Source organism: Choloepus didactylus, chromosome 20 (genome assembly GCF_015220235.1).
Source record: "Choloepus didactylus isolate mChoDid1 chromosome 20, mChoDid1.pri, whole genome shotgun sequence".
In the NCBI taxonomy this organism is placed as follows: domain Eukaryota; kingdom Metazoa; phylum Chordata; class Mammalia; order Pilosa; family Megalonychidae; genus Choloepus; species Choloepus didactylus.
Window position 1 is genome coordinate 37,063,534 of NC_051326.1, and position 22,679 is coordinate 37,086,212.

The 22,679-nt window shown below is 42.4% G+C and overlaps 1 pseudogene; it reads right to left on the reverse strand.

Moving 5' to 3' along the window:
• Nucleotides 1–19,884: 19,884 nt before the first annotated feature.
• Nucleotides 19,885–20,765, reverse strand: LOC119516460 (annotated as a pseudogene).
• Between the last annotated feature and the right edge of the window lie 1,914 nt (nt 20,766–22,679).

Genomic DNA, 22,679 nt, shown 5'->3' on the forward strand with positions numbered 1-22,679 from the left:
ACCTCCCACCTTCCTGTTTTCCTCTCCCTTGGCCTCCCGGCAGTCTCCCCACACCGCTGCCTGCACGCGCATTGGCTCGGGCCCTGGGTCTCCTCTGGCACACCCTGGTTCCCGGACGTGGCTGCAGACACAGAGCCGAGGGTGGCGCAGGTGGACACGCAGCCGCGGCCTCCCCTGCTGGGGGACAGGGACGGGGCTTGGGGGATGGCGGCCAGCTCAGGCCTGAGGAAGGAAAAACTCAGAAGTTGGAGACTTGCCCTGATGGGTCTCAGCCGAGGGGAACATGCTCCAGTATTTAGATAGATAAGAAAAAATTTGGAGCTCTATTTTTAAGGATGGGTCCCTTGGTTTTATTTTACTCCCTCTGGGAACCGTAACCTGACATGGAGGCCTACGTCCCAGATTTTCATCTGGCAGCTACTCTCTGCTACTGATCTGAGCAACTTCTGATCCTCTGATCATGGAGCTGGGATGTGCTCCCTGGGAGGGGATGGAGAGTTGTGACCCCCCTTTCATAAATATGGAGATGGCTCTACCTCCACCTCTTCCATTCCCTCGTCTTCTCTGCCCTCTTGGCACAGGCTGTCCCTCCAGGCCTGCCCTTCCTGCTCTCCTTTGCCTGGGTGGCTCCTGCATCTAGTTGAGACTTGGCACAGTGCTCCTAGAGACTCCATCCTTCCTTGTTTTGTTGCCTTGAGCACTCCCAGTCCTGGTGAGTTGTTTTCTTCCCCATGTGGTTTGAAGCTTCTTGGTGGCAGAGGCCATGTCTTATTCTTTGTTCCTGGAGCTCAGCATGGGGCTGGACAGCCACAGTCGATGATCAGACAGTTAGTTTAACAAATGAATGGGTAGGAAGTGGACCCTGAAATATTCGCTCCAAACAACTTATTTTGTCAGAAGAGGGATCTAATGGTGGAGGGGAGTGCACAGAGGGTCTTGTGCCTGCTGCCTGTGTAGGCAGGGAGGAGCCAGAGAAAGGAAGGGGTCTGGGGAGGACTTCACTCGCATTTGTAAAATACTTTGATACAAAGAGTTTTGAAATTTCACAGTCTCCTTCTGCAGTGATGATTATCAACACAGCATGGAGGACTCCTGGGGGGCGTCAACCCTTTCCCTTCAAGTCGAGTAGAGGGCTTCTGCGCGATCTGGGGTAGGTCCTGCCTTCTCCTTGCATGTCAGCTTCCTTGTCTGTCAAATGAGGGCCTTGAACCAGGTGCTCTTCAAGGTCTCTTCCAATTTGTGGGTAAACCCTCTGGCCTCTCCAGGGGACTTTTAAAAAACATTCTTTTTCGATCTGCCCTTAAAGTGGCTCTTCTGAAAGGGTCAGGGTGATAGAGCCAGCTGTGCTGCTAGGAGGTGGTAGCAAGAAAGGGATTTTCTCCCTTCCCTGCACCCCTCTCCTCTCCATCTCCTGGGTCTCATTCTTGACTGGCTCTCCAGTTTTGTAACTACCATCATTCTAGCCCCAGCATTACTAGGGGGAAGAATAGAAAGATGTTTATAAAGTGAGGCATTTAAAGCGTTTTCATTTGCATTTCATAAAGCATTTTCTTTTGAAGTAGATATTATTATTCCCACTTTGCAGATGAGTAAGTTGAGGCATCATTAATATTCATAACTGGGAAATTAGAGAGGGCCATGTACTTTATTTGGATTATTTAGTTAATAATAATAACTGTTTTAGTTTCACAGCTGCTAAGACAAATACCATACAGGGGATTAGCTTAAAAACAGAAATTTACTGGTTCACAGTTTCAGAAGCTAGAATCTTGCTTCAGTATCTTCTGGCTGGATGGCGATCTGTAGTATTCTTTGACTTTTCTGTCACATGGCAATGTGCATGGCAGGGTCTTCTTTCTATTCAGGGTTCCATTGACTTCCACCTTCTGGCTGCTTCCTGTAGCTTCTCTCTCTGTCTGACTTCTACTCTGCTTATAAATAACATCTTCGAATGTCTTATTTACAAATGGGTTCACACAAACAGGACCAGGGGTTGGGTGCTGAGCATGCCTTTTGTGGGGGAAATGATTCAGTCCCCCCAAATAACACTGGTATTGCTAACATTGATTATACGTTTACTTATGTGCAGGCACTGTTCTAGTGTTTTATATATGTTAACTCATTTAATCTTCACAAAACCCTTAAGACATAGCACTATTTTCATCCCTATTTTACAAGTGAGGAAATGGAGGGATAGAGAAGTTAAGTCACCCAGAGCCAGGACTCTCACCATCTGGTTGACTCTGATGCATGGGCTTTGAAGCAAAGTCTCCCCTGGATGGAGAAGACGCAGCACACAGCACATTTCTCTGGGGGCCATGACAATGTCTGCACACCATAGCCTTCCAAAGCGTGTTTCTGTAGACAGTTTCTACGATGGTTCCCAGTGATCCCCACCTCCTGGTATTCACACCCTGTGTAATCACCTCCCTGTGAATAACTTTCTTCTAATCAATTGAATACCTCAACATGAGGAGATGATTAGATTACAAAAGATTCCTACTGGTGTTGCCAGCAGACTCTCTCCTGTGCTGGCTTTGATGAAGCAAGCTGGGGAAGCCCACAGGGCAGTGAATGGAGTGCAGCCTCTGGTGAACAGTCAGCCAGAAACAGGTTCTCAGTCCAACAACCCAAAAGGAACTGAATCCTTCCAACAATCATGTAAGTAAGCTTGGAAGTGGATCCTTCTCCAGTTGTGTCTTCCGATGAGACCCTAGCCTTGGCTGACATCTTGATGGCAGCCTGTGGGAGACCCTGAGGCAGAGGACTCAGCTAGGCCAGGCCTGTATTCCTGACCCTCAGAAACTGTGAGATAATAAATATGTGTGGTTTTAAGCCTTTATGTTTGTGATAATCTGTTATGCAGCCGTGGATAACAAATACAAATGTACATAAAATAACATGATGAACTATAGGAATTATATTATTTAGATAATTTAAAGATTAAGACACAATAATTTTAGTTTTAAACATCTTGATAGAAGTCACAAAAACTGTCTTCTCAAAGCTGTACATAGAATCTGTCTTTAAAAATTCCTCTGAGCCAGAATGTTCTTTGGTTTAGGGAATACAACCAAGTCATCAGTTGAATAAATGCTAAATGGGCTTATGAGATCAGGCTTTGGCAAGGTAGGCTATTTGGATCAAACTCCCCATTGAAAACAACAATAAATTCTAGAATAAAAAAAGTCATTAAAAGCATTTAAATGTAAAAATATACTACCAAATTATCAGGCCAAAACTTAAGTGTAAACAGGTAACTAGAGATGTAAATAAAACTTGAAAATTACTTTTTCCTTGAGGGCGTTTACTAATCCTGGCAAATTTGGATTTTCCTTTGAGGGGGATATAAATAAAATTCCAAGTTCACATTAAGTTGGGAAGTCTAGTAGAAGATTACTCTCACAATATTCTGGGGTGACAAAGGGTTATATCCCTATAGTAGGGGTGAACCAGACATTCACCAGTCCTATGGTGGGTTAGCAATTGGGATTCACATCACCTGGGTGGTCCAAGAAATTCAGCTTTGAACTTGGTTTAATGTGGATTTAACTTGGTTTTAACTTGGTTTAACTTGGTTTAACATGGCAGGTTCTAGAGGTACAGAGCCCACAGTCACCTGACAGAAGCAAGAAAAAATCCTATTTGGAGAAAGATAGTTTAATCCTGAGACTTAATTTATTGCTAAATTATTTTTTTTCAAATACAATGTGCAGCACACAAAGACAACTTGGCAACAAAGGAAAACAGTACCATGAGGAGAAACTGCAGAAAGAACAGACAACAGAAGCAGATCCACAAACACTTTGACCATTGGAATAATTAGAAAGAGATGATGTCACCTCCTCACTCCTCCTTCAAAAGAAAAAAAAAACCCACAAAAAGTATACTTACTATGTTTTTAAAATGAGAGAGTGTGAGAATATCAGGCAACTTTCAAAAGTGACATAGAAGATTTAAAAAGGCGCCAAATAGAACTTCTACAAATGAAAAATACAAAAACAAACAAACAAAAAAACCAACACCAAAATTCAAAAGTACAATGGATGGATGTAAGAGCAGATTAGACATAATTAGAATTAATGAACAAGAAATTAGAAGAAGAAATTATCCAACATGTAACACAGAGACACAAAACAATGGAAAATAGAGAAGACAGGATGAGATATAGAAGAAGGAAGCACAAAGAAGTATTTAATTGAAGTGCCAAAAGGAGGTGAGAGAAAATCGAGCATAGACTATATTTGAAAGAAATTTTACCTAAGACTTTTCAAGAATAGATAAAAGACCCCAATCCACAGATTCAAGTATAATAGAATAAATCTGTACTTGAATAAAGAAAACATCTAAATGTGACACATCTTAGTAAAACTTCAGAAAACCAAAAGCAAAGAAAAAAAGTCTTACAGGTAGTTGGAGGAAAAAAAAAAAAAAGAGAGAGAGATGACCTCACTAGCAACAATGGAAAATCAAAATTTTCAATAAGCTAAAAGAAAATCAACTGCCAACCTAGAATTCTATACAGTGAAATATATATATATATATTAAGAATAAGGACAAAATAAAGACATTTCAGATAAATAAAAACAAGGGAATTTAATAGTATGTACTTTAGGCACACAGGAGAACAATCCCAGATGGAAGGCCTGAAATGCAAGAATAAACCAAGCTGAAAGAAAGTGGATGAATACATGGGTAAATTTAAATGAATATACACTGTGTAAGACAATAATGTTTTGTGGGGTTTGAAAGAGAAACTGGAAAATTGAAATATATTACAATAGTATAAAAGCTGAAGGGGTAAGTGGAATCAAAGTGTTATAAGGTTGTTCTATTGTCTAAGAGTGAGATAAACACATTGTTCAAGTTTAGACTTTAATAAAAAATTAGCTCTTCATCTTGTAATTTTTAGGGTAACATTATAAAAGTAGGGCTTATAAATTCCAAATTAGTAGAAGAAAAAAAATGGAAGGATAAAATTAATCAAATGAAGGCATGGCAAGAAGAGAGAGAAAAAACAAGCATGGACCAGGCAGGAAAAATAGAAAATCACATAAACAGTGGTAGTTTTAAACCCAAATATAGCAATAATTACATTAAATGTAAATGCGTTAAATGCTCCTGTTGAAAGACAAGGATTTTCAAACTGCATAAAGTGACTCTGTGGACCAGAGAAAAGAAAGAAACCCACCCAGGGTCCTTCAGAGGGGCATGGCAGGGCTGGCAACTCAGGTGTATCTCTTTCCTAGTCCTGTGTTCTGTCAACCCTACCCAATCCATTTCTGTCCAGTCGATTTATATGGAGCGGCTTACTGCTTGTGTGTTGGTATTAGATTTTTGAACACTCAGATGAATAAAGATTTCTCTCCTAAAAGCATTTTTCTAAGTGAGGAAAAAGAACGCTTTAGTATGTATTATCTGAAGCATACTTCTCTAGATGATTATAGACACACCATATTTTCATGGGGGTTGGGGGATAGGAAAGGCTTTGGGGCTGTGCCTGATTGTGTGCCTGAGTGTCCTGCTGAGAGGGACTTCATGAAGACAGAGCGGAGGGTGGGAGGAGGCACTTTTCTGAATGGAAATCCATCAGTGTATTTCTGTCTGCTGCAGTTATCAGTGTTGCTATTTCAGTGAGTAATGGTGGAGCCTTCACTGGGCTCATGCCAGACACTGGGGGTGGGGTAGGGTGCAGGGCAGTGATATGGCAGGGGTCCTCTCTGTCGTCAGAAAACATGAGCTCATGCCAAGGTTTCCACAGGTCACAGAGATAGCGCGGCACTCTGGAGACAGGCGTGACCCTTGGGTCGGCTCCTAGTCATTGAACTAAAGTAGGCTCAGTGTCAGCCTGGACGTTCATGGTGATAAGGGCCGGATAATGGTAGCCAAACTCCCATGGCCTCTTCAGGCCTCCCCCAGGGCCCTGAGGCCAGAGAGAGGGCAGGTCAGGGAGGGGCCAGTGGGAGGAGCTGGCCGGGGAGCCTGCTCTGGTGCTTTTAGCTCAGAACCCCTCTATCATGCTCTGAGCCCTCTAAAGGCTGCTGTAGGGCGACCCTGTGATCTCCTGAAGCTCAGGGCCCAAAGGAACTGTCACAGCCTCCAGGCCAAGTAAACGGTTGTCTAATGTGAAGACACTAGCTACGATTAACTCCTGGATAAATATCAAACTGCCAGCACATCCTTCTCTGGACTTTTTCTTGTTTCATCAAATTTTATTGTATCTATTGTCAATTTTAGTAAGTGGGAAAGAAGGGGATGTGTGCGTTCAGGGGTCCTCGCTGTGATCTTTAGGCCAGGCAGTCTGCATGGTTGTTTCAAGCAGGAAAAGCCAAGGCTTGATCAAAGTACAAACGGCACCTGGTGATGTTTCCCAACCTCTATGCTCTCTGACCCTGCATTGGCCACCTATGGGATTTAACCTGACTGAGCCTTCTGGGGCTTAAAATAAGCCACACTCATTTTATTAAAAAAATGAAATCCGTGTGTAACCAAAACTGCATGATGGCCATTGCCCTAGGCTTGTGAATCACTGGGGGCTGCTACCCAGTCAAGCAGGGGAGGGTAGCAGGTAGATTTAGAGCTGGGAGCAATTTCAGAAACTATTTACTACAGGGATCCAAAGAGCAGGTGTGCGCAACACCAGTTCCTGTCCTCTTCTCATCTAGTCCTTGCTGATTATGGAACTTTCATTCTCAGCACAGAGCAGCCTACAGGAGCCACTATCAAAGAAAAAGAGTTGACTCGTGAGATTCAATCATTTTGCTCTCCCTGAATTAGTCTAACTCCCTTAGTTTACAGATGCGGAAACCGAGGGCAAGAGAGGAAAGCTGGCTTGCCTCAGTTCTCCCTGGTGGTTAGTTTAGGAGCTGGGACTGGAACACAGCTCTCCCTACCCCGTTTATGACCTTTCTTCACACCCCAGGTCTCAGGAGCCTTCCCTCTAGGAAATGATGAAAGAAACAACTTTACAGCGTTGCTTTAAGTTTTGGAAAATAAAGCTCTTGAGTCTTTCACACAGACACTCTCAAACTGCAAATGTTATTTAACATTTTCTCAGAAGAGAATCACAGACCTGTCAATGAGAACAGAAAAACCCTTTCCTTGATGACTGGAGCTCTGCTGACATCTACTGGAATGTGCAGACATTGTGCACACGCATGCTAGCCAGTCATTCCCGTCTTAGCAATCTGATTTAATTTATGTAAAAATTTAAGACTCATGCAATTCTATGTATTATTTATGAATATGTACACATGTAGAAAATGTATAAACTATGCATGTGAATGATAAACATAACTTCAAGGTAGGGCTTACCTCTGGGGAGGGTAGGGACAGGGGCACAGTTTCTTTAAAAAACAGATCTGAAACCGATATAACAAATTTATAATGTTAACATCTACTAAATGTTGGATGTAGTCATATTGGGGTTTATTTTTCTGTACTTATATCTATGTTTAAAATCATTTATAATAGTAATGATTTAAATATTTATTGCCTAGTATGTACTTATTATATAGTATGAAGTATATATTTATTATATATTTTATATTTACATTAGTGTAAAAACAACAAAAAATGAAAATATAAAATCTGTGGATTCAAGTTCTCGACCCTGATGGCAGCAGGGCAGTTTAGTAGCATGAATGTTCTAATAAAAGCTCTGGAAATATGGGCTCTAGTTCTGGGTCTGCCACCAGTTAGTGACCTTCAGCAAGCCATTTGCTCTCTTCTGTAAATGAGGACCTCGGGCTAGGTGATGCTAAAGTTTCTTCCAAATTTTTCTATGACTTGACTAAAACTTTAACACCAGGGGCAATCCCAACATATTAATTTCAGAAGCTTGCTGTGAGGATTAAATGAGATAATACATGTAAGTCTCTTAGCCAATGTCTGACACATGGCAAGTTCTTAATACTTGTTGGTTGTTATTATTATCATTATCATTAATAAGTTAAGTGTGAGTAACTGAAGATTCACAAAAGGGCTAAAGAGGAATGGTGCACCTCAATGGAGGTGCCAAGATGAAGGTGATAAGTACATTTGATAGTTTGTTACTAAACAGAAAAATTCATTTTCTGTTATTGAAAAAAAAAAGGTCTGTTCCTCATGGGAAAATGTGCCATGGGACATCAGAACACTAATGGTATCAAATCTGGGTTTTGCAAGGAAGATCCCATGTAGGAAGCCAATGGAGGAGGAGGTTAAAATTGACAATGATATTATTTCCAGATTATGATTTTAGCCTGGAAATGATCACAGACCACAGTTTTCCACTGTTTGGACTATAATCCAGAAGCGACCTAACACAGGCAGCAACGTATGGAGCAAGGTTCACCATATTTTGGCAATTTGAGTATGCCACCATGATTTTTTATATATCCATGTATCACTTGCACTATTGTTTACATAATACATTTTTGTTTACATAAACTCACTTTTTACTACCAGAGATTTGAATATAATTGGTATAGGTTATGTCCTGGGAGTCAAAAAAATCTCCCCAGGTGGTACTAATATGAGACAAGGTTGAAAACCATGTCTTCAAAACAAGGAAGAGAATTTCCCAGGTGCCAGGAATGAAGAGGGAATTGAAAGCAAGAGTAGTGAGTGTGAGAGCTGATGCTGTGGGGCTCATGGAGTATGGATGGGGCTGGGGAAATTCTGAAGAATAACTATAGGACCAAGAAATAGATTCTATTGGCTAGAGGCTTGGGTTTTAACACTCTCAGAGGGGCAGGAGGTGAGGCCTCAGGCCTATAAGAAAGGGTTGTTGCATAAGTCAGGGTCCTTGAAAAGTTGCATGTTCAGTGAAAGGGGGATTAGAAAACCTCTACCCACTGATGAGGGAGATGTTATTTGCCTGGGCTCTAGATAGGAAAAACATTGTCCATGATAGACCAAAACTCCAGCTGGGAAATTAACTTAAAAATTGGTCCTGAGTTTATGATATCTTCAAAGTGCCTGGCAGAAACTATTAAAAAACTGGAAGAACAGTTGTCTTCCCAGAGGAAATAGGGTCTTTGTGGGTAAAATTAGTTAAGGATATTGAGGTGAAATCATTCTGAATTTGAGTTTGGCCCTAAATCCAATGACTGGCATCTTTACAAGAAAAAGGAGTGGGAGATTTGGAAACAGAGAGACAGAGAAGGAGGCCACGTCAAGATGGAGGCAGGGATTGGAGTGATACAAACCAAAGAGAGCCAAGGATCCCCGGGAGCCACCCCAAGCCAGGAAGAGGTGAGGACATGGTTCTGCTGACACCTTTTTGGACTTCCGGCCTCCAGAGCTATGAGGCTAAATGACTGTTGTTTAAAGCCACCAGGTTTGTGGCTTTGCTTTGGTAATTTGTTAAGGCAGCCCGAGGAAACCAATGCAATATGCAAAGTAGACAGTGAAGAGAAGGCACATTTAACATTTCAATATTAGAGCATTTGAATATTGTTCACCAAAAGGGCTTTATACACTTTCAGATCAATACATGAAAGTACTAATTTCTTCCGTCCTTTCACCCAAACTGTTTTCAATGTTTTTAATGTTTGAACATCTGATTGCTGGTTTTTTCTTTAGTATCTCTTACAGCTTATCTTTCTTCTGGCCATCTACATCTCCTCTTAAGTATCACACACAGGCATACTACATAGGTTCAAACTTCATATTCAAGTCATAAAATAAACACAAACATTTCTGCATGAGTTTTCTGGAAATGTACAACTGCTCTAATAAAGATAATAAAAAATGACACAAACACGTATCCATATGGTCGAAGTCACGGAATCAAAAACACTCTTACAGATGTTCAGGAGTTTGTAAAATCACGCGTACGCGTCTCAACACACAAACACAGTTTTCTTTCCAGTCAAGATAAGAATATTAGTGGGAAAAGCGCTGCCGGGACTATCTCATTTCCCTGTGTGGGCGTCCCAGATAAGTGGCCTCACAGATCTGGACAATAATAAAACCGCCTGACAGCTTCTTGCCAGCCCTTCCCCGCACCCTTACAGAGGAGCCTCAGTTATTATGGCTGTGCTTGGGATCAGGGTCCAGGAGATGGTGCTCAGCTCTGGGCTGAACAGAGGAGTAGCCAGTGACCAGAAGACGCCGTCTTGAGGCCTGGAAGGAGATGAAACACGTAATTATGGTGTTTCTGGAAATACACTGGAACTGTGCTGGTGCCTAGAATCTGTGGGGCGGTGTCAGCCCAGCTTGAAGGAAAGTACCCCAATGAGCCTCATGAGCAATCGGCTTGAAAACCTCCTTCCTCTCTCGCTGCCATTTCTGAGGCACCATGGGGAGGACTGTTCCTGTTAGCAAGACCTCCATCTCCCTCCAGGGCATCCTCCTTTCTCATGTGTCTGTGGCATTCCTTTTCTTTGTTCTAGTGCATTCTTTCTACTGTAATTTAGTAAGCACCTATGTTGAACCAGGTATTCTACTAGTCCTGGAGAATAAAGACAAAAATACGTCACCATGTTTGCCCTCAAGGACTTCATGGTCTGGTGAAATGTCTGGGGTCTCTTCTGGTCCTATAATTCTAGACCAGGAGGCTCTCCCACCTCATGTCTGATGTTCATGGTCTTGGGTCTGCTGATCCAGGCTGCTCTTGACATCCATTTTAAGTGCATTTCTTCTCTATGTCAAATAAAGGCATGGAGGAGGGGGGGCACCGGAGAGGCCAACAGCGGTCGATGGGACTCCTGCTTCCTAGGATGGCAGGTGTCTATGCTGGCCTGAGGCAAGTGGAGTTGACAACTCCTTGGTCCCATTTTTCCCCTTCAGAGATGGTGAGGACAGGCTGGAGCCTGTGACACTTGGCTTGGAAGTATAGAGACCTTGTCAAGCTGTGCAGACAGTGAAGGTTGCCCGCGTCTCATTTGATTCTGGTCTGCAGGGTTTCTTATGTCTGATACCAATGAGGAAACAAGCCTAGAAAGGTGAGAAGACTTGCCCAAGATTTTACAGCCAGGAGGTGAAGGGCCCAGGTCTCTGGACTTGAAATCTGGTGTCCCAGCCATGGATGGGAACTTGTCAAGCCTGCTCCATCCAGCAGTGCCTCCTAGGGGAGAAGGCCAGATGCGCTCTGGGGCCTGCTCTGGGGCTCAGACCCCCATCTACATTCTCGGAGAAAGTCACATTTAAGCCCCATTCAGCCCTCAACACTTGCATCTATATGTAATATGTCTAAAAAAGGGTAAAGAAACAGTCAGGGCAGACTTTAGGAGTAACCTATATGGAAGATGGGAATTATGGGCTGGTTATATTATATATGCCTAATATTTAAGCACTAGTTGAAGAAGCTACTGACTTTTTCCATATAAACAGTTGGACTCTTTTGCTCTACAGTCAAACTGAGACCCAATACCCTCAAATTATTTTTACTTATTTATTGAAGAGCTGATACCCTAACAGCCACACAACTGTTGCCAAGTGCTCAGTCCTGAGGGGGTGTTAAATTAGGGTTGTCCTACCAGAGCCTGTTAGGATTGGGAAGCGTCAGAGAGGTGGGTCCATTCAAGTGAAAATTTTGTAAGAGAAATTTAAGGTTAAATGTCCTATGTAGGGAAAACCAAATACGCAGCAGGCTGGAGGTTAAGAACAAAGCTGAGGCTTGGGGCTGTGGGGCCAGGGATTTGGAGTTGGGTCAAGAAAAGGTTTGATCCTGATGTGAGATTTGAAATGAGAAGATCAAAAAGTATTTTGAAATGTGCATTCTAACTGCCTTCCAAAAAGGATGTTTGAGTTTTTATTGTCCCCAGCAAAGCGTGGCATTTCCTGCTGACCTTCCCTCTCACCAATACTTGTTATTATCATTTTTAAAATGTTGTCGCTTGAGGACAGGATCTCACTGTCTGGAGGAAAGAGAGCATGTAGCAGACACCCAGGAGGTATTTGTAGGAGGCTCTGCATGGATATCAGCCCATGCTGTGGGCTCTCAGGCCTGTGCAGAGAGAATTTGGAAGCCAGCCCTATTTGCCTTTGCTCAGCTCTCTCCCTAAAGGAGGGAGGGAGCCTCTTCTTGGAATAGCCAGACCCAGGGGCTGCTCCCCAGAAACAGAACCAAAAGGCTCAGCTCCTGTTCTGAAACTAGCTGTGTGACCTGGGGCAATCACTGGCTCTCTCCTTTCTCAATATTCAGAGACACAAAATGGAGACATAAAAACTACCCTTCTAATACATGGAACTATTGTGGGGGAGTTAAGGTATGTTGAAGTCTGAATAGAGAAAGAAAAGCCTAATAAAAACGCAGCAAGCTCTTCGAGGTGCTTAGTAGTAGGGGGGTATGAGTGTGAAATCTGGGTAGCACGGGGAAGGGGAACACTGTCCAAGACCCCGTCCTGCTCCTTGGGGTTACCCCCCCACCCCCACCCCATCTGCATACTAAGAGAAAGGTGCAGGGGTTACTGTGCAGATGACACATGGCTGACAATGGACAGATGACGTTCTTCAGTTACTCAACTATTACCAGCGAGAGACCCTTAGAGTCTGCATAGAGGTAAACTGGCCCAGAGGCCTTTGCCTCCAGAAAGATTCAGGAAGGGAGCTAGGGGTGGAGAGTGGTCGAGGGGAGAGCATTTGGGGAGCTTACAGGGTGGCACATACTCCACCCCTTCCCCTCCAGGATGGGGGAGAAGACACTTCTCCCTTCTGTTTGACAAATGTCTGCTTGACAAGCATGTGCTTCTCCAGCTAGCAATTTCAGGAGGCTGGTTGAAGTGCCTGGGCACGAGGAAATGCCAGTGAGTCCTGCTCAGGAAAGAGGATGGGAACAGGCAGGAGGGCAGGACACACCTGGCTCCTGTGGTCCGGCGTGTGGCAGCCCAGGAGCTGTCTTGGTGGTTGCAGCCATCATGAGTCCACCCAAGTCAGCCCAGGTAATAAAAATAAATCACATCCATGAGTGCTTGGTTCATGCTGGGCATGAAGTGCTAATTTATTAATTTATCTGATTCTTACAAGTCCTCTAAAATAGGGACAACCATATCCCCATTTTATAGCTGAGACAACTGAGGTCCAGAGAGATTAGGAAATTTACTTTGCTTAAAGTCAGAAAGCTGAGAGGCAGTGGGGAGCCAAGGAACCCTTCCCCTTAACTCTCTCCCTCTCAGTGTCGACAGCAGGAGCCCCACCCTGCCCGGGCAGTAACCAGTATCCCTGCAGCGCTGGGCCCACTGGATAATGATTCCAGCTGAACACGGCGCTTCCCCGGGCTCGCCTGTGCTCCCTGCGTGCCCCTCACAGTCACACACGGTCACTAAGAGAAGAGGAACCAGAGACCAGACATGACAGTGACTGAAGTTGTAATTCCTGCACTGGAACTGGACTGAGATTATCAGCATAGACAAAAACTTTTTTTTTTTTTTTTTTTTTAATTTCTTTATTACGCTTTATTACGTGCTTAGCCGGTGGTAGCTGTTGGCTGCAAGTGCCCCAGCAAGGAGGAGCGGAGGATGCTGGGCTGGGGAGAGGGCGGCCCGGGCAGCAGGAACTCCAAGAACAAAGCCCGGGCTTCTTCGATTTGAAGGCTGCGGCTGACACTCCACAGAGCCCCAGCCTTTGCCAAAGTAACCACAGCCCAGGCCAGCCTCTGCCTCCGTGCTCCCGCCCCCGCCCTCCCGTTCCCAGCGGCCTGGCTGGCTGATAGGGAGCTGGGTCCCGCGGATGAAGTCATCTGTTTTTGGTGCCAGGGAAGGGAAGGGCTGGTGGGAGCAGGCGGACAGGCGAGGGGCGATCAGGGCCCGTGTTGTCTGCCTTTCCCAGGCTGGCGCCACGGGGTGGACAGCCTGTGCTTTATCTGGGGAGTGCCCATTGCTGGGGAGGGGGGAGGGGGCGGCGGGAATGGGGATCCTGAGAGGGTAAGGTCCGGCCCGGAGTGCCTGTGCATTGTTGGGAAATCAGGAAAGGAAAATGAGGGTTTGGTTGAAAAGTCAGCGATTGAGGTGTTTGTAGGTCTCCTGAAAATGTTGTCTAGCTGATGTTTTGAATGATTCAGTCAGTGGTCTGATGTGATCACCCATCTTTGATGATACACTATTACACAGAAGAAGAAAAGAACCTAAATGACATTAAAAAATTCTAACCCCCCTGCGATGCTCTACAGACACGCTGTCATTTATCACTGTCTTTGAGGGAGACCCATGCAGTTTGCAAGTTGTCTCTCTGGACCTCAGCAAAGCTTGGGTTTCAGAACTTGTTTTTTATGAAGAGAGGTGTGGGCATGCTTCCTGGAGTCACTTTTTTTTTTTTTTTAAACTGAGGTTTAATATGCAGTACACAAATCTTAAGTGTACGAGTCAACACATTTCTACAAATGTACATACATGGCTAAACAACGCCTAGCTCCAGATAGAAAATGGTTTCTCTTGCGTTCCTTCTCCCTGCCTCCTCACTCACCAGCAGAGGCACTCACTATTCTGACTTCTGTCATCATAGTGTTCCTGGTTCTTGAAATTATGTGAATGAAATTATGCAACATTGCTCTCTTTTTTTATCTGGCTTCTCTTTCCTCATCATTATATCTGGATGATTCACTCATCTTGTTGTAAGTAGTAGTTGATTCTTTTTTATGCTGGGTGTGTCCCACTGTAAGAATAGTCCACAATTATTTATCTATTCAACTATCAATAGGCATTTCCAGGTTTTGGCTATTAAGAAAAAACTGCTATTGAACACTCGTGTGCATGTGTTTTGGGGGAAGTCAGCACCACTTTCCATTGGGTGTATACCTCAGGGTGGAATTGGTGTGTCCTAGGGTAAATGTGTATTTAGCTGGAGTGGATACTGCCAGCTTTTCATTGTGGCTTTTTTTTTTTTTAACCTGTTTGCACTTCCTCTAACATTACATGAGAATTACAATTGTTCCGCATCCTTACCAAAGCTTGGTATTTATTGTCAGTCTTTTCAATTTCAGCCCTTCTGGTGGCTTTGAATTGGTATCTCCTTGACGTTTCAATTTGCATTTCTCTGAGGACTAATGATGTTGAGCATTGTTTCATATCCTTATTGGCCATTTGACTTCTCATTTCCCTGTAGTGCTTTTACATTTAGGTATTGATTTAAATTTCCTTTGTATACTAGACTTTTAAAAAACACTTGTTATAGTAGATACCATTGTGAAAGTAGTATTTTTTATCCCAGTTTAGTTATTCATATAACAGCATTTTTAAAAGGCACTAAGACTTTTAAAGGAAAAAGAGGTAAAGAGATAGACTACAAATTGTGGGCAGTTTTCCTAATCCAGCCCTAGGATTCCAAACTCAGAATACTGCTTGCAGTTAGATGAACGAGGGAGAAGAGTGGGAAAGAAGGGGTTCTTTGGGAAAAAAAGAGGAATTTTTAAGATATGACTGCATTTTAGTTTAAAGGCAGCTCAGTGCTTGTAAGTGAAGAAAATTTCCAAAGCTAGACATAAGACAAGCTTTTGGCACAAATGGCAAAGGCCTTCCCCAGAGGTGACAGTATCTGTTTGTATCTAGAAGGCCAATCTAGATTTGGCATTATAAGCTAGGCAGTTTCTCGTTGGCTTCTGTTTTCTACTTAATATTTTTAATTTTGAAAAACAGACTTTATTTTTTAGAACAATTTAATGGAAAAATTGCCCAGAAAGTACAGAGAGTTCCCATATACCAACTCTCCCCCATCCCCATACTTTCCCCTATGTTAACATCTTGCATAGTGTGGTACATTTGTTAAAATTGATGGACCAAGATTGATAAATTATTAGAAACAAAAGTCTGTAGTTTACATCAGGGTTCACTCTTTGTGTTGTACAGTTCTATGGGTTTGAGAAGTGCATAATGTCGTGTATCCACTATTACAATATCATACAGAATAGTTTCACTGCCCTAAACATGCCCTGCCCTATTCATGCCTCCCAACTTCCCCAAACTCCTGGCAATCACTGATCGTTTGACTTCCTCTATAACTTTGCCTGTTCCAGAATATCATATAGTTGGAATCATATAGAATGTAGCCTTTTCTTTTTTTTTTCTTTTTATTTTTTTTAGCCACGTACTTTTTTTTTTTCATTTTTTCAATCTTCATTTTATTGAGATATATTCACATACCACACAGTCATACAAAACAAATCGTACTTTCGATTGTTTACAGTACCATTACATAGTGGTACATTCATCACCCAAATCAATCCCTGACACCTTCATTAGCACACACACAAAAATAACAAGAATACTAATTAGAGTGAAAAAGAGCAATTGAAGTAAAAAAGAACACTGGGTACCTTTGTCTGTTTGTTTCCTTCCCCTATTTTTCTACTCATCCATCCATAAACTAGACAAAGTGGAGTGTGGTCCTTATGGCTTTCCCAATCCCATTGTCACCCCTCATAAGCTACATTTTTATACAACTGTCTTCGAGATTCATGGGTTCTGGGTTGTAGTTTGATAGTTTCAGGTATCCACCACCAGCTACCCCAATTCTTTAGAACCTAAAAAGGGTTGTCTAAAGTGTGCATAAGAGTGCCCACCAGAGTGACCTCTCGGCTCCTTTTGGAATCTCTCTGCCACTGAAGCTTATTTCATTTCCTTTCACATCCCCCTTTTGGTCAAGAAGATGTTCTCCGTCCCACGATGCCAGGTCTACATTCCTCCCCGGGAGTCATATTCCACGTTGCCAGGGAGATTCACTTCCCTGGGTGTCTGATCCCACGTAGGGGGGAGGGCAGTGATTTCACCTTTCAAGTTGGCTTAGCTAGAGAGACAGGGCCACATCTGAGCAACAAAGAGGCAGAATGTAGCCTTTTCAAATTGGCTTCTTTCATGTAGCGATATGCATTTAAGATCCCACCATGTCTTTTTGTGGCCTCATTGCTTATTTCTTTTTATCACTGAATAATATTCCATTGTGTGGATGCAGCACAGTTGGTTTATCCTCTCACCCATTGAAGGGCATCTTGGTTGCTTCCAATTTTTTGCAATCATGAATAAATCTGCTATAAAAAGAAGTGTGCATGTTTTTGTGTGGACATCAGTTTTCAACTTCAATTTTTTAAAAGCCAATTTTGGCACATACTATCCCAATCACTTGACAAAGACTAAATTGAAGCAGGAATTGGAGCATAATGGCAGCAGGGAGGGCAAGAAGAGCTGCAGTTGCTGGCTGGGGCTGGTCCCATCCTCATTTCCTAGAGAAGGATGGTCCTGAGGAATTTAGATGGAAGTCATCCCTTCCAGATCCCAATTATGCAACAGAGAGTGTGGGCACATGGCCAGGGTGAGGGCAGCTGGTGCGTAAGGCCAGACTGACCAGGATGACTAAGATGGTCCAGAAGATGAGGAGGTTGATCTGAACCCCAGGGTCATGGACCCTGGGGATGGTCACAGATGGGCCTCTGTGGGGAACAGAAATGCTGAAGACAGTTATTTTATTTTTTTAATTTTTATTAGAGAAGTTGTAGGTTTACAAAAAATCAAGCATTAATTAAGTCCAGAGTACCCATATACCACCCTACTATCAACACTTTGCATTAGTTACATTTGTTACAATTCACAAAAGAACATTTTTATAATAGTACTATTAACTATAGTCCATCATTTACAATAGGGTTCACTCTTTCTGTTGAACAGTCCCAAGGTTTTAAAAAAATTTTTATTCAACATATATGTACCGGTTTGAATGTATTATGTCCCCCCAAAAAAGCCATATTCTCTGTATTCTAGTTTCTGATTCTATGAGTTTGCTTATTCTAATTATTTCATATCAATGAGATCATACAATATCTGTCCTTTTGTGTCTGGCTTATTTCACTCAACACAATGTCTTCAAGGTTCTTACATGTTGTTGTATGCATCAGAATGCCACTCCTTTTTATGGCTGAATAATATTCCATTGTGTGTATATAACATATTTTGTCTATTCACCAGTTGATGTACACTTGGATTGCTGCCACCTTTTGGCAATTGTGAGTAATGCTGTCGTGAACACTGGTGTTCAAATATCTGTTCAAGTTCCTGCTTTCAATTCTTTTGGGTTTATACCTAGAAGTGGGATTGCTGGGTTATATGGTAATTCTATTCCTAACTTTCCAAGGAATCACCAAACTCTTTCAAAGTGGCTGAATCATTTTACATTCCCACTGACAATGGATGAGTGTTCCTATTTCTCCATATCCTTTCCAACACTTGTAATTTTCTGTTTTTTAAATAGTAGCCATTCTAGTGGGTGTGAAATGGCGTATCATTGTGATTTAGATTTGCATTTCCCCAATAGCTAATGATGTTGACTATCTTTTCATGTGCTTTTTCACCATTTGTATATCCTCTTTAGAGAAATGTCTATTAAAGCCTTTTGCCCATTTTTAAAATGGGTTGTTTATCTTTTTACTGTTGTGTTGTAGGATTTCTTCATATGTTTTGGATATTAAAGCTTTATTGGATAGGTGACTTCCAGACATTTTCTCCCAATCTGTAGGTTGCCTTTTTACTTTCATGATGAAGTCCTTTGATGCACGAAAGTTTTAAATTTTGATGAGGTCTCATTTATCTATTTTTTCTTTTGATGCTTGTGCTTTGGGTGTAAAGTCTGAGAAACCATTGCCTAACACAGGGTCCTGAAGATACTTCCCTATGTTTCCTTCCAGGAGTTTTATAGTTATGGTTCTTATATTTAGGTCTTTGATCTATTTTAAGTTAATTTTTGTATATGGTGTGAAGTAGGGATCTGCTTTCATTCGTTTGCATATGGATATCCAGTTCTCCAAACACCATTTGTTGAAGAGATTATTCTTTCTCAATTGAGTGGACTTGGCAGCTTTGTCAAAAATCAACTGACCGTAGATGTGAGGGCTGATTTCTGAACTCTCAATTTGATTCCATTGGTCAATATATCCATCCTTGTGCTAGTACCATGTTGTTTGATTTTTGTTTGTTATTTTAGTTCAGTGTAATTTTAATTACATAAGTTGTCCAAAGCTTAAACTTGTCATTTTGTCTTGGAAATGTTATAAAATTTTTAATAGCAAAACAGAGGAATAAAAACATATTAACAAAATGTATTCAATCATTTACATTACAAACAAGGAATCTGCAGCTCATTGTTGTAGCCTGACGAAAGAAAACTACTCATTAAGAATCTATGCACAATATAATTGGAAATATGGACAGTACTTTAAAAAAGCTTATAAAGAGGACTTTACAGAAGGGAACTCTGCTAGGCTCTTTGAAGACCAACCAGACAATCAAAATATTCAAACTCAGTTTGCTAGTAATAAATTTACACATAAACAAACAAACAAACCCAATTTCATTTTGCTTAAGAATATTCCAGTTACAGTTGTTGAAGTTGTTCATGATAGTTCCAGTAAATTACCCTTCAATAGATTTGTTTGGGGAAAGGTCAGCATGTTGAAAAAAGTTAACAAAGGAGTTTTCATCATAACAGTTTTCCAGTTATACTACTAGAGCTTCACAAATGGACTGAATCCCATAAGTCTATTGTCTGAGAGAAAGCTATATGTCAGATACTGAGAACACTGGTGGAGAGAGGATTGAATCCTGTATACATGAATCATAAATGATGGGTAAGGGAGAGAAAACAGATGTGGGCATACTCTATACAGCACTAGAAAATTGTTGTCATTCCTGCAAGGTAAAGAAGCTGGAAATCACGACTTCAGGGATTAAGAGCTGTGAATTAGTAGAACAACCTCTAGATTAAAAAAAATTGAGATTTCATCAGCTCTTTGATTAGAATACCCTAAAGGTTGGGCACTTCTTCATGATTATCAAGCCATTACAGCTATCCAGTTAAAGCATGTGCAAAGCAGAGGACTCTTCTGTTTACAGCAAATGAGGCAAAATCAAGTTTTCTTCTTCAGGAAAATTTTCTTCTTCAGGAATTAGTAAGTTCATGAACTAAATTTAGTCTTTAAAATTAATTGTGCATAAAATTGTCATTATGCCCAGCCCCTTCAACCCAGGTGGGTTCCATGGCTCAGTGGCAACCCTCATACATAGCCAGGCTGTGGGAGAAATCAAGGACCTCGTCCTTTGGACCGTGAATGACCAACATGGGAGAGGTGATTTTAGAGATCTTGCCCAGGCTGGAGAAAGCATCAGAGCAGTATGTTTTCCTGGTAGAGAAAAGCCACTCGCACTCCAGACATCAGAGGGGAATGGAGAATTACCGCTGCGCACTCACACTGCAAGGCCAAGTCCACCGTGGGGACCGCGCACTCCTCAGACCACACCGGATGATGTTCCCGGGCCTCACGCAGTGCGCGGCGTCGACGTCGGCGTGGAGGTTCTCTGAGAGCTTGCGGGAGCTGACGCAGTGGTCAGAATAATCCTAGGAGACACTGCAGTTGATATGCGACCCGAGGCCGACGTAGAAACTGCACATCTGGCCCAGGTCCACAGCGTCCCCGTGCGGGAAGAGCCTCGTGTGGCGCTGGAGGGCGCGCAGCGCAGGAACATGCCGCCGGGCCGCCGCCGGGCCGGTGGTCCCGGGCCATGCGCGAGAGGAAGACCCCGACGACGTCCAGCTCGGGCGGTGAGTACTGCCAGCAGGCCGCTCGCGGAGTGCAGGCTGCAGGCGTCGGGGCGGCGCCAGGGCTCTCCCGCTGCAGGGGTAGCTGCGGGCGGCCGGAAGTGCAGGGGCCGCTCTGCCGGGGCGCCGACACCGAGTAGGTAGGTGGGCTCGGGCGGCAGGAAGGCCGGTCTGGCTGCGAGGCGGCTCTAGCAGGGCGGGCAGCAGGAGCGCCACCACAGCTCCCAGTGGGAAGCCGGGCTTATCCTGGGGACTGGCTCCGACATCCGGGTATTGGGGCGGCCTCCCGCCCGCCGCCGCTGCGGGCCTGGCTAGCTGGGGGACGGAGGGTGGGCCCAGATGGCGGCTGCAGCCCGCCCGGAGGAAGAGGCCAGTACCATGCTGTTTTGATCACTGTAGCTTTGTAGTAAGTTTTAGTCAGAAAATGTGAGTCCTCCAGCTCCGTTCTTCTTTTTCAAGATGTTTTTGGCTATTTGGGACTCCTTACCCTTCCATATAAATTTGATAATTGGCTTTTCCATTTCTGTAAAGAAGGCTGTTTGGAATTTTGATTGGGTTTGCATTGAATCTGTAAATAATTTTGGGTGGAATTGACCTCTTAGCAATATTTAATCTTCCAATCCATGAGCATGGAATGTCCTTCCATTTATTTAGATCATCTGGGACTTCTTTTAGCAAAGTTTGGTAGTTTTCTGTGTATAAGTCCTTTACATTCTCGTTTAAATTTATTTGGAGATATTTGATATTTTTAGTTGCTGTTGTAAATGGAGTTTTTTTTCCTTGATTTCCTTCTCAGGTTGCTCATTGCTAGTGTATAGATACACTACTGACTTTTACATGTTGATCATGTATGCTGTCACTGTGCTGAATTCGTTTATTAGCTCTGGTAGCTTTGTTGAAGATTTTTCCTGACTTTCTATATATGGGATCAAGTCACCTGCAAATAGTGAAAGTTTTAAGTCTTCCTTTCCAATTTGGTTGCCTTTTCTTTTTCTTGCCTGAACTGCTCTAGCTAGAACTTGTAGCACAATATTGAATAACAGTGGTGACAATGGGTATCCTTGTCTTGTTCCAGGTCTTAGAGGAAAAGCTTTCAGTCTTTCACCATGAGTATGATGTTAGCTATGGGTATTTCTTTTCTGTCTTTTATCATGTTGAGGAGGTTTCCTTCTATCCCTACTTTTCTAAGTGGTTTCATCGAGAATGGATGCTGGATTTTCTCAAATGCCTTTTCTGCATTAATTGTTATGATCATGTGTTTTTTTTTTCCCCCTTTCCTTCTGTCCATATGGTTTATTACATTAATTGCTTTTCTTGTTTTGAACCACACTTGCATACCTAGGATAAATCCCACTTGATCATGGTGTATAATTCTTTCAATGTGCTGTTGGATTTGATTTGCAAGTATTGTGTTGAGGATTTTTGCATCTATATCCATAACACATATTGGTCTGTAATTTTCTTTTCTTGTAGTATTTTTATTGAGTTAACATATATACAACATAAACTCTCCCATTTTAACCACTTTCTCTTTACTTGTAACTGGTCTGTTGAGATCTTCTATTTTTTTCTGGTGTCACTTTAGGTTGTTTGAGTGTTTCTAAGAATTTCCCTATTTCATCTAGGTTGTGTAATTTTTTTGGCACACAGTTGTTCATAGTATCCCCTTATGATCCTTTTTATTTCTGTGGGGTCAGGAGTAATGACCTCTTCTCATTTCTGATTTTAGTTATTTGCATTCCCTGTATTTTTTTCTTTGTCATTCTAGCTAAAGGTTTGTCAATTTTATTGATCTTTTCAAAGAACCAGCTTTGGTTTTGTTAATGCTCTCTGCTTTTTAATTCTCAATTTCATTTTTATTCTCTAATCTTTGTTATTTCTGTCCTTCTGCTTGCTTTCAGTTTAGTTTGCTGTTCTTTTTCTAGTTCCTACAGGTGTAGAGTTTGGTTTTTGACTTTAGCTATTTTCTTAAAAATGAAAGCATTTAGGACTATAAATTTTCCTCAACACTGCCTCGGCTGCATCCCATAAGTTTTGATATGTTGTGTGCTCATTTTCATTCATCTCAAGATATTTACTGATTTCCCTTGTAATTTCTTCTTTGACCCATTGATTGGTTAAGAGTGTGTTAGTTAACTTCCATGTATGTGTGGATTTTCCGGTTCTCTACCAGTATTGAT